A 15,383-nucleotide genomic window follows, 5' to 3' on the forward strand; every position below is an offset into this window, starting at 1 on the left:
GGAGTCGGCGCCACTTAGCCAGCGTTCCAAATGGCACACTAGTCCCTACATAGTGCACTGCTTTTGACCAAGGCCAATAAGGGCTATGTAGGGAATAGGTTGCCATTTAGAAATGTTATTACTTGAATGGGAAAAGTCCTTCAGACCATGGCACTTTGGAGTGTGGAGCTCAGGTCATCTTTCATTCACCCACGTGAGTATATGCTCCTAAAAAAACAATGAGGAGATGGGAGAGGCAGGATTTGCAGCACGTCAAGCGTCACAAATAGAACCAAGCTCTATTTTAGCACCTGGCCACGCAGACGCTCGTTGACGCGTGCTAGCAGTGTGGGTGAAATGACTGAATAACATGCATGTGTAAATGTATTTTGCTCATATGACACGAGCTGTGTGGTCAGATGAATGAAGTCTTACACCAACGCAGGGAGGCTTTCATAGCGATAAGGGAGTGCTTCTGATTCCAAAAGCAGTTATATTTGTAGAAGACAGTTTAAAAAAATCTAAATCAACCAATCGCAAAACAAAGACAGTACAGTGCAGCCAGTCAGAACATCCATCCCTGAGGTTGTTGCTGTGGATTAATAAGAATGTCAGTTGAGTCAAAAGAAACGGTCATTTCCTCTGCAGTGGAGCATCAACGTGAGTCACTAGCAGTGAGCTCTGAGTGAGGAATGGCAAGCAGAGTATTTGGTATGTGTGCAAACATCCCCCGTGTGTGTAGGCCCAATCTGACATCCATTCTGGCTGACAGGAGCAGCCTGTATCCCTGTGGTTTAGACTCGGGAGTCCAACAGGCAGTCGCTCTCTACAGCGACTCACCCAGGTCCGTCTGTCTTATCGATCCCAGTCTCTAGCCTTAACCTTGCTGCTCACCCAGCAGACTTCTTCACCCAGTTATCGTTGGAAAAACCTTGAGATATCACATACAACATTGGAAAAACTATAGAAATAAAAAAGGACTGTCTACAGTATCTCTATGGGGAAAACTAACCGGATTTTGATTTCTTAAACATTATAGGCTACAGCACTGTACGCTATAGTCTAGAGGCACACAACAGTTGGGAAAACATCTCTTAACGACTCTAGCTGTAGACCAGAGTGTAATGGAGTTGACTTGTCTACTGGGCCTTTTCCCCAGACTCTGTTCCCAAATATTTTATATAGTCATGTCCCGTGTGGCTCAGTTGGTACAGCATTAGACTTGCAATGCCAGAGTTGTGGGTTTGATTCCCACAGTGGACCCACCATTTTAAGTCGCTCTGGATAAGAACGTCTGCTGAATGACTTAGATAGAGATCTCTCTCTCTCTCTCTCTCTGTCTCTCTCGACTTGTCGTTTGGTAAATGTGTCTACTTTCTAGCTGTGCCTCCGAGGGGGATAAATTCCAGCAGCACTTATGGGAATAGGAATCACCAAGGTACATCTGCTACTGTTTCCCCATTGACTGGATAGTGGAATAATATCATTTCCACAACCTTCTGTCAACGCCGAGCTGACGTGACACGCTGCAATAGGAACACAATAAAACAAGGCTTTAGGAGGGCATTACCAACACGTAGAAAATGAGTTGTGGTCTGATACAAACCGAGAAACAGCCTCTGTCAGCTACGGAACCTTCAACAGCGATTTTCAGGCGAAAAAAAGCCTAATAGACGTCACAATAAAAAAAAAAGGCAAATGATGCAAAAAAAACTCCCATTCCTACCATCAATCGCTTGTTTTAAAATTTTTGATGAGTATTTGTGTACTTTTTTTTACTGCATTGTTAGCTAGTAATACAAACAGTTGGCTGCCATAACATCTGCTAAACTGTGTTTGAATAAAGTTGGATTTGATTTTTTTTTAAGTGGATGAACAGTGAAAAGGACATCGAGAAAGCCACACTGTGCTAGTGTGTGTGTGTTGTTGTTGTGAGTGATGCCTGCCCCCAACACCCCTATTAATCCCGTCTCTCCTCTCTCTGAGCATTCACTAATCTGCCTTCACTGTCTCACCAAATGATCTGAGTTAAAAACTGGATTTGAGCTGTGGACTCCTTAACTAATGATCCTGTTAGGGGACTGACTGACTGACTCTTAGTGGGAGGACACAGTGGACTCCTTAATGATCCCGTTAGGGGACTGACTGACTCTTAGTGGGAGGACACAGTGGACTCCTTAATGATCCCGTTGACTCTCTCGGACTGGAAGGACAGACAGACACAGTGCTGTGTGTAGGCCAGGAGTGAAAACACATACACACTCATGTATGCACGCACAAACACACACATACACGAGAATGTAGCCTACAAACGAGGGTTGGGCGATGTCAACCATTGTCTTATTGTGATTATGTACTCATAAAACATTGTCATATACCATGGTACTGCCCCCTATTGGCCAACCTAAAATACACACACACATTCAAAAGTTTGGGGTCACTTAGAAATGTCCTTGTTTTTGAAAGAACAGGAAACTTGTCCATTAAAATAACATCAAATTGATCAGAAATACAGTGTAGCTATTGTTAATGCTGTAAATGACTATTGTAGCTGGAAATGGCTGATTTGTTTAATGGAATATCTACACAGGAGTACAGAGACCCATTATCAGCAGCCATCAGCCTTGTGTTCCAATGGCACGTTGTGTTAGCTAATCCAAGTTTATAGTTTTAAAAGGCTAATTGATCATTAGAAAACCCTTTTGCAATTATGTTAGCACAGCTGAAAACTGTTGTTCTGATAAAGAAGCAATAAAACGGGCCTTCTTTAGACTAGTTGAGTATCTGGAGCGTCAGCATTTGTGGGTTCGATTACAGGCTCAAAATGGACAGAAACAAAGACCTTTCTTCTGAAACTCGTCATTCTAAAAACTGAAGATCTCGTACAACGCTGTGTACTACTCCCTTCACAGAACAGCGCAAACTGTCTCTAACCAGAATAGAAAGAGGTGGAAGACCGCGGGTCATTTACAACATTAACAATGTCTACACTGTATTTCTGATCAATTTGATGTTAGTTTCATAGACCAAAAAATTGATTTTCTTTAAAAAACAAGGACATTTCTAAGTGACCCCAAACGTTTGAACGGTAGTGTACATGTGGCCAATAATACTCATTTGGCAAACATCCCTGGTTTATTGATGGCGCTGGCTGTGTGGGTTGGTGGCCTTATGGGTTATCCACCCAATGCATATGGAAGACAGGTACGTTTCTTAAAATTTCCGATACATTTAAACCTTCCTAACGGAAACCGTGAACCACTCACACCAACACACCACACTCACAGCCAATCGTACCACACCACAGAGAGAAGAATACTCTATAACCACAAGGTTACCTGAAAAATAACAAATATTATTCTGCAACTCTGTCACCTGACAAAGACAGGGATTGAACATGTTGTCTGATATGTGTCTGAACAAGTCACTGGGGAGCGTAACACAGTTGAATATTAGCGGTATATTGTTGTTTTTCTATAGCGCCAGATAATTGGATACGCCACCTGAACCATTGAACCAACCCACATCAACACCTGTCGCCCATCATGACTCTTGAAAGCTTTACTTTTTCGCTTTCAGAAGACAACACTCCCAACGTGGGTTAACCTGAACCACTGAACCGAACACATTCACATCTGTTGTCTGTATCAGGACTCAGGAGAACCAATGGGTAGAGGAGGAAATGCCATTTTGGAACCAACGTGGAACCAATCACATCAATGTCTGTTGTAGTCGATCATGACCAGGTGGCACCTTAATTGGGGAGGATGGGCTTGTGGTAATGGCTGGAGTGGGAACAAGTGGAATTGTATCAAATACATCAAACAAATGGTTTCCATGGTTTCCATGTGTTTGATGCCATTCCATTCGCTCCGTTCCAGCCATTGTTATGAGCCGTCCTCCCCTCAGCAGCCTCCACTGATCATGACAGATCAGAAGGCAACACAGTGCTGCAGTGCTATCGTGGAAAAATAAATACATTCTTTCTCTTCGTCCCCAGAACACAACGGGGAGCGAGCGCTGCACTGGGACACAGCAACACTGCTGCGCCAAAGTCATGACTGTATTGCCTTCTGGTCTGTCATGATCAGTAGAGGCTGCTGAGGGGAGGACGCCAATCAAACTGGTTCCCCCCACCCAAAATAACATCCTGATATACAAGCGGACTGTGTTGGGGATTGGAGGAAGTGTTTTGACACAGAAGAAGACGACACCACATCCAATCAGAGATTTGGTCCCGAGTGGCACCCTAGTAGTGCACCCTATGTAGGATATAAAGTGTAATTTGGAATACACACTTCGTATGAAGGAATAAACTAAATAAAATACAAATATATTTAACCTTTATTTAACTAGGCAAGTCAGTTAAGTACATATTTTTATTTACAATGACGGCCTACACCGGCTAAACCCACCCCCTAACGACGCTGGGCCTATTGTGCGCCGCCCTATGAGACTCCCGATCACAGCCGGGTTGTGATCCATCCCAAGATCGAACCAGGGTCTGTAGTGACGCCTCTAGCACTGAGATGTAGTGCCTTAGACCGCTGCGCCACTCGGGAGTAATGGGGGGAGGGGGGGGTAAGTGGAAAGAGAGAGAGAGTGTTTTAAGCCCATGTCTGGATTCATTTTAGCTACAATATAGAAATAGAGAAAATAGACTAGAATGTACTGTTGGGTTCTGAGAATAATGAAATATTCATGTCACTGAGGGAGAGAGGGTAATGTATAACGTTTACATTATGTCAGGATATGTGATTGTTAGTCATCATGGATCCTCTGGGAGGAGAAGAGACACAGTCTGGTATCAGTCACCATGACAGCCGTGAGTTGGGGAGGAGTGAGCACTTTGGTGTAGAGGTCAGGTCAGATGAAGTGAGGAAGAACAGATATCACTAAGGTTCTGTCTATCAACAGAGATGTGTTGGCTGTTCAGATGTGTAGGAGGAGACTCGGCCTAGGAGAAAGTGTTAAATATCAGCGCTTGTGTGAAATGTCTTTGTCTAATGTATTGACCCTCTGGGAAGAATAGACTTGGTTTAAGCTTTCATAGTGTCCTTGAGTTTTTACTCTGAAAATTAGAACCTAACAGAACATTAGACAAACTGTTGTTCTTGTCCATCCTTCATTCACACTTGTATTTTCTTATTTATGCTAGCACTGACCGTAATAATTGTGCTGTGGTTGATTTATCGAGCATAGATGAATGTACTGAGTTGTAAGTCACTCTGGATAAGACCGTCTGTTAAAGAACTAAAATGTAAAATGTCTGTTCAGAGACAAAGAACAGAACTCTTTGAACCTGACATGGACAGACGTTCTCTCCTGGTATAGCTATCAAAACACATCTTTATTTTAAAGGAGTAGACTATTGTTGAAGGAGTATTAATAATGGATTTAATTTAGCAGACGCTTTTAACCAAAGCCACTTAGAGAGAGTCATGCATGCATTCATTTTTACGTAGGGGTAGTCCCGGGAATCGAACCCACTACACTGAAGCTGCAAGAATAGGCCTAGATCTATAAAATAAGATATCTGAATGACAACCAAATAAAAGGAGGAATGGCCAGTGAGATTTTAAATGGAACTCTTCAAAAGATGAAATGGGAGAGATACACTCCGCATACCTAATGGCACCCTATGTCCTTTATAGTGGGCCTTGGGCAAACGTTGTACACTATATAAAGGGAACAGGGTATCATTTGGGATACAGAGGGTATCATTTGTGAGATATTGCTATTAGAGGATATTAGAGGATTATGCCAAAGCACCATGTCAGGGTTGGTACCAATCTGACTCCGGACCACTAGGGAGGATTCCTGTGTAGGATCCACAGTGTGGTCAACTTGTAGACAAGAGAAGAAGAGTGTCTCCGCATTCTAAAAGCTACGTAACAACAAGGAGAGTGTCACAATGGTGTTATGGTATTCTGTGTTGCATAGGAACTCAATTGATTAATGTTTTCATATTTAATACAATACATAATATGCATAATTCATAAGCAGAAAAATAAGCTGAGTGTAAAATATGCCACTGTGTGTGTGTGTGTGTGTGTGTGTGTGTGTGTGTGTGTGTGTGTGTGTGTACATATGCCTGAATGTGTTAGATTATGCATGCGTGTCTGTGTGCTAGCGTCTTCGTCCGTGTGTGAAGGTGTGTGAGGGGGTCGGTCAATGGGGACTACAGGGCTGGGATGATTGGAGGGATGGGCTGGAGAGACAGTGGGGTGCTTAGGGAGGGCAGAGGGGAGGGGGATGGAGACCTACTGTAGAACAGCCACAGACTAGCATCAGTACCCCGCATCAGTACCCCGCATCAGTACCCAGCATCAGTACCCATGATCAGTACCCAGCATCAGTACCCAGCATCAGGACCCAGCATCAGGACCCAGCATCAGCACCCAACATCAGCACCCAGCATCAGCACCCAGCATCAGCACCCAGCATCAGCACCCCGCATTGGTACCCCGCATCAGCACCCCGCATCAGCACCCAGCATCAGTACCACTATCAACTGGTTGTGTTGTTTTTTTATTTAACTTCTTTACAATGACGGCCTACCAAAAGGCAAAGGCCTCCTGCAGGGACGGGTGCTGGGATTAAAATAAAAAATATATATAAATATAGGAGAAAACACACAACACCACACTACATAAAGAGAGACCTAAGATAACAACATAGCATGGCAGAAACACATGACAACACAGCATGATAGCAAATTAGCAACATAACATGACAACAACACAACATGGTAGCAGCACAAAACATAGTACAAACATTATTGGGCACAGAAAACAGCACAAAGGGCAAGAAGGTAGAGACAACAATACATCAAGCGAAGCAGCCACAACTGTTAGTAAGACTGTCCATGATTGAGTCTTTGAATGAAGAGATTGAGATTAAACTGTCCAGTCTGAGTGTTTGTTGCAGCTCGTTCCAGTCGCTAGCTGCAGCGAACTGAAAAGAGGAGCGATCCAGGGATGTGTGTGCTTTGGGGAACTTTTAACAGAATGTGACTGGCAGAACGGGTGTTGTATGTGGAGATGTACTGAGGGAGATGCACTGTGTGACAGTGGTTTAAGATGAGCGGTCTAACTACACAAGAGAATGGCCATATTATTCAGACAATCAATGCCATATTCAAGCAAGAGGAACACAGAAGATTCCTTCAAAGGCTTCATACCGTTTGACTCAATCTACAAACACACACACTTTACACACACACACACACACACACACACACATATTTTTCGACCATTATTCTACACGGTATTGTGAAGTGTGTACTGACCAGGACAGCAATTGTTCAGAAACCCAATACAGTAATTGTTTAACTAGAGAAACACAGTAACAATCTCTTCAGACCCGTCAGACCAAATCACTGGGTTGTACTGGCTTTCTGAACCATCTAGATCCTCCCCATTCTCTCCTCCTGCACAACATCTGTTGGACATGTTCAAACTCCACTGTCACACAGTACATCTCCCTGTGTCTTGTCCTTCTGCATCACTCCACCGTCACACAGTACATCTCCCTGTGTCTTGTCCTTCTGCATCACACTCCACCGTCACACATCATCTCCCTGTGTCTTGTCCTTCTGCATCACACTCCACCGTCACACAGTACATCTCCCTGTGTCTTGTCCTTCTGCATCACACTCCACCGTCACACAGTACATCTCCCTGTGTCTTGTCCTTCTGCATCACACTCCACCGTCACACAGTACATCTCCCTGTGTCTTGTCCTTCTGCATCACACTCCACTGTCACACAGTACATCTCCCTGTGTCTTGTCCTTCTGCATCACACTCCACCGTCACACAGTACATCTCCCTGTGTCTTGTCCTTCTGCATCACACTCCACCGTCACACAGTACATCTCCCTGTGTCTTGTCCTTCTGCATCACACTCCACCGTCACACAGTACATCTCCCTGTGCCTTGTCCTTCTGCATCACACTCCACCGTCACACAGTACATCTCCCTGTGTCTTGTCCTTCTGCATCACACTCCACCATCACACAGTACATCTCCCTGTGTCTTGGCCTTCGGCATCACACTCCACCGTCACACAGTACATCTCCCTGTGTCTTGTCCTTCTGCATCACACTCCACCATCACACAGTACATCTCCCTGTGTCTTGGCCTTCTGCATCACACTCCACCGTCACACAGTACATCTCCCTGTGTCTTGTCCTTCTCCATCACACTCCACCGTCACACAGTACATCTCCCTGTGTCTTGTCCTTCTCCATCACACTCCACCGTCACACAGTACATCTCCGTGTGTCTTGTCCTTCTGCATCACACTCCACCGTCACACAGTACATCTCCCTGTGTCTTGTCCTTCTGCATCACACTCCACCGTCACACAGTACATCTCCGTGTCTTGTCCTTCTGCATCACACTCCACCGTCACACAGTACATCTCCCTGTGTCTTGTCCTTCTGTATCACACTCCGTCACACAGTACATCTCCCTGTGTCTTGTCCTTCTCCATCACACAGTACATCTCCGTGTCTTGTCCTTCTCCACCACACAGTACATCTCCGTGTCTTGTCTTTCTCCATCACACAGTACATCTCCCGACCATTATTCTACACGGTATTGTGAAGTGTGTACTGACCAGGACAGCAATTGTTCAGAAACCCAATACAGTAATTGTTTAACTAGAGAAACACAGTAACAATCTCTTCAGACCCGTCAGACCAAATCACTGGGTTGTACTGGCTTTCTGAACCATCTAGATCCTCCCCATTCTCTCCTCCTGCACAACATCTGTTGGACATGTTCAAACTCCACTGTCACACAGTACATCTCCCTGTGTCTTGTCCTTCTGCATCACACTCCACCGTCACACAGTACATCTCCCTGTGTCTTGTCCTTCTGCATCACACTCCACCGTCACACAGTACATCTCCCTGTGTCTTGTCCTTCTGCATCACACTCCACCGTCACACAGTACATCTCCCTGTGTCTTGTCCTTCTGCATCACACTCCACCGTCACACAGTACATCTCCCTGTGTCTTGTCCTTCTGCATCACACTCCACCGTCACACAGTACATCTCCCTGTGTCTTGTCCTTCTGCATCACACTCCACCGTCACACAGTACATCTCCCTGTGTCTTGTCCTTCTCCATCACACTCCACCGTCACACAGTACATCTCCCTGTGTCTTGTTCTTCTGCATCACACTCCACCGTCACACAGTACATCTCCGTGTCTTGTCCTTCTGCATCACACTCCACCGTCACACAGTACATCTCCCTGTGTCTTGTCCTTCTGTATCACACTCCGTCACACAGTACATCTCCCTGTGTCTTGTCCTTCTCCATCACACAGTACATCTCCGTGTCTTGTCCTTCTCCACCACACAGTACATCTCCGTGTCTTGTCTTTCTCCATCACACAGTACATCTCCCTGTGTCTTGTCCTTCTCCATCACACTCCACCGTCACACAGAACATCTCCCTCTGTCTTGTCCTTCATCACATGATACAGTAAACTCTGCTTATGTTCAGCCTCAAAAACACTTTCTACATTCGAATCTTTAATATAGAAAAATAAACTGTGCACTATCTAACCAGTATAGTCCTTTTACATGTGTTCTTGCCTTCTCTGTCACACGATTGGAAACTAAGTTAATTATACAATAGCCTGTGGACATTTTCTCATTCCTCTTTAACATACAGTACTACTAGTACAAGAACTATCCAGCTGATATATTAAAATCTAGTCTATATGAAAATGGGGGAAATTCTCCAATATGGCAAGGGTCTTGGCCCATTGACAGCAGGTCAACTGTGTGAGGAGAGGAGGATGCTGGCTGGCGACAATCTGGTTCAGAATAAGGCAATGCACCCATAGTGTTGCAACCCTACTCTCATGCTGACAAATAAATAGTTGTTTGATCATGTGCAGAGTGTTCTTGCAGCTGAGGCACCCAGTGGGTTGAATAAACTTGGTTTGAGCTTTTCTCTAGTCGTCCGTTTGCTCAGAACCTAATGGCAGGTTGAAATAGTGCAATCATCAAATAGAAGTTGGCTCCTGCTAAAATCATTTTTTAGCAGCGTAACTGTTTAGCTTGCTGATATTTTTGGCCATTCCAAAAGCATTTCTACAGATGACATTTCCAACATGCAACCCACTTACTGAAAACTTAACATTCGGTTGGACAGCAGGGCTGCTTGGAGTCAATTACCTTTTTATTCAGTCAATCCAGAAAGTAAACAAAAAATCAAATTCTCCACATTTCTTCTCTGTGAGAAAAATATGGTTTACTTCCTGGATTGAAATGTAATTGGACCCACTAACCCTGTTGGACATTAATAATGAGCAAACAGGTCCAGCAGACCAATACCTTACATCTACAACATAACAAATGTCCCAGACAGTATCCTGGGGTGTGGAACAGTGACACATTAATCTTTTAGGGAGTCTGAGATCGATGCTCCAAATGACGTGCTTTCACAGTGAGGCATGACGACTCATCCTGCTGGTGTCACTGTCAGAGACAAGGGGGCTAGGATGTTAAGGGGGCTAGGATGTCAAGGAGGCTAGGATGTCAAGAAGGCTAGGATGCCAAGGGGGCTAGGATGCCAGGGAGGCTAGGATGCCAAGGGGACTAGGATGCCAAGGGGCTACGATGCCAAGAGGATAGGATGCCAAGGTGCTAGGACCAAGGGGCTAGGATGCCAGAGGCTAGGATGTCAAGGGGCTAGGATGTCAAGGGGCAAGGATGTCAAAGAGGCTAGGATGCCAAGGGTCTAGGATGTCAAGGGGCTAAGATGCCAAGGAGACTAGGATGCCAAGAGGCTAGGATGTCAAAGAGGCTAGGATGTCATGGAGACTAGGATGCCAAGGAGACTAGGATGCCAAGGGGCTAGGATGCAAAGGGGCTAGGATGCAAAGGGGCTAGGATGCAAAGGGGCTAGGATGTCAAGGAAACTAGGATGCCAAGGAGACTAGGATGCCAAGGGGCTAGGATGTCAAGGGGCTAGGATGCCAAGGGGCTAGGATGCCAAGGGGCTTAGGATGCCAAGGGGCTTAGGATGCAAAGGGGCTAGGATGCCAAGGGACTAGGATGCCAAGGGACTAGGATGTCAAGGAGACTAGGATGTCAAGGAGACTAGGATGCCAAGGGGCTAGGATGCCCAGAGGATAGCATGCCAAGGGGCTAGGATAACAAAGGGCTAGGATACCAAGGGGCTAGGATACCAAGGGGCTAGGATGCCAAGGAGGCTAGGATGTCAAAGAGTCTAGGATGTCAAGGGGCTAGGATGCCAAGGGGCTAGGATGCCAAGGGGCTAGGATGCCAAAGAGGCTAGGGTGTCAAGGGGCTAGGATGTCAAGGAGACTAGGATGCCAAAGAGGCTAGGATGTCAAGGGGCTAGGATGCCAAGGGGCTAGGATACCAAGGGGCTCAGGCTTTATCGCCATAATACATCTAAATGCTGTACGAAGTCGTTGTGGGTGTGAGAGAGAAAGAGATCTATCTGCATTGTGTCCCGTCACCCATCAACCCCCCTTTACGCTACTGCTACTCTCTGTTCATCATATATGCATAATCACTTTGGCCATATCTACATGTACATACTACCTCGATCAGCCTGACTAACCGGTGTCTGTATGTACCCTCGCTACTTTTATAGCCTCTCTACTGTTAGTTTTCACTGTCTTTTTACTGTTGTTTTATTTCCTTACTTACCTATTATTCACCTAATACCTTTTTTGCACTGTTAGTTAGAGCCTGTAAATAAGCATTTCACTGTAAGGTCTACACCTGTTGTATTCGGTGCACGTGACAAATTAACTTTGATTTGATTTGAAAGAGAGAGAGAGAGAAAGTGTGTGTGTGGGCGTGTGTGGGTGTGTGTGTGGAGGTGTGTGTGGGGGGGTGTGTGTGTGTGGGGGGGGATGCGTGGGGGTGTGTGTGGAGGTGTGTGTGGGTGTGTGTGGGTGTGCGTGGGGGTGTGCGTGGGGGTGGGGGTGGGGTGTGGGGGTGTGTGTGTGGGGGTGTGCGGGGGGTGGGGGGTGGGGTGTGTGTGTGGGGATGTGTGTGTGTACAGAGGGAGTTGCAGGAATTCCTCTTGAGCCACAATAAACCCAAAGAGACAAAAGATCAACGGTTTTCACTTCTGGCTCCACTTTACCAACGTCTTTGTTTGTGCTGCTCCTGAAAACATAGGACACGGGCTGGGCCTCTCCACTGAAAACATAGGACTGAAAACATAGGGGCTGGGCCTCTCCACTGAAAACATAGGACACGGCCTGGGCCTCTCCACTGAAAACATAGGACACGGGCTGGGCCTCTCCACTGAAAACATAGGACACGGGCTGGGCCTCTCCACTGAAAACATAGGACACGGGCTGGGCCTCTCCACTGAAAACATAGGACACGGGCTGGGCCTCTCCACTGAAAACATAGGACACGGGCTGGGCCTCTCCACTGAAAACATAGAACACGGGCTGGGCCTCTCCACTGAAAACATAGGACACGGGCTGGGCCTCTCCACTGAAAACATAGGACACGGGCTGGACATGAGTCTGGCAGCATTTTGGCTACCTATCAAAACTCTATGCATAGGCTTCTATACTGTATACTAGCTGTCAGCCGATTGCACTGTGTGGGTGGGAAGAAATGGGAAAGATGTGCTGTCCAATCATCTTTCACGCCTCTTTCACGCCTCACGCCAGACCCCAAAATAGCCTGGAACTCTAGACAACAGGAGTTACATCACCTGCTACACCATCGGGCCCTAGAGCAGGGATGGCCCCGACCCCTGTTAAAAGTTGTCCATCCCTGCCCTAGAGCTTCCCAACTCAGGTGTGAGGTTACACCTGTCAATTCCCCTAACTCTATCCTCCTGGTGCCTATCCTCCTGGTGCCTATCCTCCTGGTGCCTATCCTCCTGGTGCCTATCCTCCTGGTGCCTATCCTCCTGGTGCCTATCCTCCTGGTGCCTATCCTCCAGGTTCCTATCCTCCTGGTTCCTATCCTCTTGGTCTTTCAATCACTAGTGGGAAAGCTTTACTTGCAAGGCAGTAGTCACCCGGTTCAAAATAACTACCAAGAGATTCTGCCAGTCAAATAAAAGTTAATCTCTTTTAACATTATCTGACAAACGTTTCTGTGATGCAAAGACAGCAAACCACCATAATCTACCAAATGTGCCAAATAGTCACTGTTACACTAGTCATGGTCTGTTTATCCAGTGTCAGGTGTGTTTGTAGGCTAAAAGCAATTGAAAACGGGAGACAAACTTTAAAAAGATAACTTAAAAGACATTTTTGTTTTTCCACCTACCACAGTTTTCCTCGTCGCTGTTGTCTGAGCAGTCGTCATCGTCATCGCACCTCCATATGGTCGGTATACACCTTCTGTTATTGCACTGAAACTGGCCTTCCTCACACTCTTCTGCCTCTGTTCCTGCAATGTGTGTGTGTGTTGGGGTGGGCACACATTAATATGCATCCTCAAAAGGCACGCACTCAAACTGTCATTTGCAAATGAATGCCTACTTGATATTCAGCATATTCATCCAGTCAGTAAGTATTGACTGAGGATTCTGTTTATGAGCGTCACTTAGAGGCTGTTTTGTTAAAGGCAACTGGAGACACAATTGTAACGGACCGATTCTGTAGACCTAATTGATCATTATAGGCTACAATTTAATAAACCACATCGTTACAATGAGACAAAGATTAATGTTGCCAGCCTACTGCCCCACATCCCATGTTGCAATTATATGGATGCTGCCTCACATCCAAGGAGGAACACATGCCAAGTAGACGAACAAATTGTCCATAAATGTTTACATCGAAAATACAGTTTAAACGCCCCCAATTTTTGTATTGTGTGCTATTTTCATTGAGCTTTCAGAAACAATGAGGGGTTGTCCCACATTGCTGTAGCGCTATCATCCGGAGGAGACCGCATCTGGACCGCTCTCTCTGTTTAGCGTATTACGGGTATAATTTTAACCGATTACCATCATTTTAGTGATCAAGGAAAATAGGACCAACCTTTTGAGCAGTGTTTTAGGACAAACAAATGAAAGATCAGTAGTTTCCTTATATCCGTCCACATTTCTGGAGGAGGTGATGGAGCTCATACACAAACAAAGCCTGTCCGAAAATCAGTTCTTCTAGCGATGCGACGGTGTTAGCCTACTTTACCGGCCGAAACCCCCCTTGCCTTGCCTCAGCCTCACTGGCAATTTGAATCGGTGACGACGGCGTGTATGGGCGGGGATTGTGCCAAAAAAATAAAGCAGTCTTTTTAATTAACGCCCCCCATTCTTTACTGCCGATGACGTGAATGTGTGTAGTCTACTGTAGTCTATAATTTTTACAATGTTCTACAGAAAGGACAAAACACTGTCGGGAATTCCCAAAACTAAGAATTAACTTTTGTTCTTCACTCGTGATGGATAGGCAGGAATGCATGAGGATGCATAGACCAACAACGCATATAATAACTTATTACAGTATCCGAGTCTATAGATGAAAACAATATATAACAAAGGTTTAAAATAACAACTCTACAGTGGACCTTCAGGACAAAGCTCTTACCTGAACAGATTTAATTGTATTCGTTTTATAATGTTCCCCACTAATTAGGGTCCACTGGAAACAAGGACCAAAACGAAGGTTTGTCCTACCACAATAATACACAATAAACCATGTTTTATTAATTTAATATCTAATTAAAAAATTTCTGCAAAATAATTGTTTGTATCACATAAATATTGAAGAGAGAGCGACACACAGACACCGACACAGACACAGACACACACAGACACACACACAGACAGACACACACACACACACGCACACGCACACGCACACATACACAGAGACAGACAGAGCAAGAGAGAGATACACAATCAATCAATCAAATGTATTTGTAAATCCCTTTTTACAGGGCTGTACAGAAACCCAGCCTAAAACCCCAAACAGCAAGCAATGCAGATGTAGAAGCACGGTGGCTAGGAAAAACTCCCTAGAAAGGCAGGAACCTAGGAAGAAACCTAGAGAGGAACCAGGCTCTCAGTGGTGGCCAGTCCTCTTCTGGCTGTGCCGGGTGGAGATTATAACAGTACATGGCAAAGAAGTTCAACTATACCCCCGGACAGGGCCAACCAGGCAGGATATAACCCCACCCACTTTGCCAAAGCATAGCCCCCACACCACCAGAAGGATATCTTCAACCCCCAACTTACCATCCTGAGACAAGGCCGAGTATAGCCCACAAAGACCTCCCCCACGGCCCGAACCCGAGGGGTGCGCCAGCCTGGGCAGGAAGATCACGTCAGAGACTCAACCCACTCAAGTGACGCACCCCTCCTAGGGATGGCATGGAAGAGCACCAGTAAGCCAGTGACTCAGCCTCTGTAATAGGG

General features: G+C 45.7%; 1 long non-coding RNA gene across 1 annotated transcript in view; it reads right to left on the minus strand.

The window, feature by feature from the left end:
- The window catches only part of LOC112227184, a 67,288-nt gene extending 53,112 nt beyond the window's left edge, over positions 1-14,176 (minus strand). The window contains exons 1-2 of the long non-coding RNA XR_002949830.2: positions 14,005-14,176; positions 13,286-13,408 (exon numbers count right to left, since the gene is read on the minus strand). This is a non-coding gene — a long non-coding RNA (uncharacterized LOC112227184). The remainder of the gene's footprint in view (positions 1-13,285; positions 13,409-14,004) is intronic.
- Positions 14,177-15,383: the final 1,207 nt, after the last annotated feature.

Source organism: Oncorhynchus tshawytscha, linkage group LG28, assembly GCF_018296145.1.
Source record: "Oncorhynchus tshawytscha isolate Ot180627B linkage group LG28, Otsh_v2.0, whole genome shotgun sequence".
Taxonomy (NCBI): Eukaryota; Metazoa; Chordata; class Actinopteri; order Salmoniformes; family Salmonidae; genus Oncorhynchus; species Oncorhynchus tshawytscha.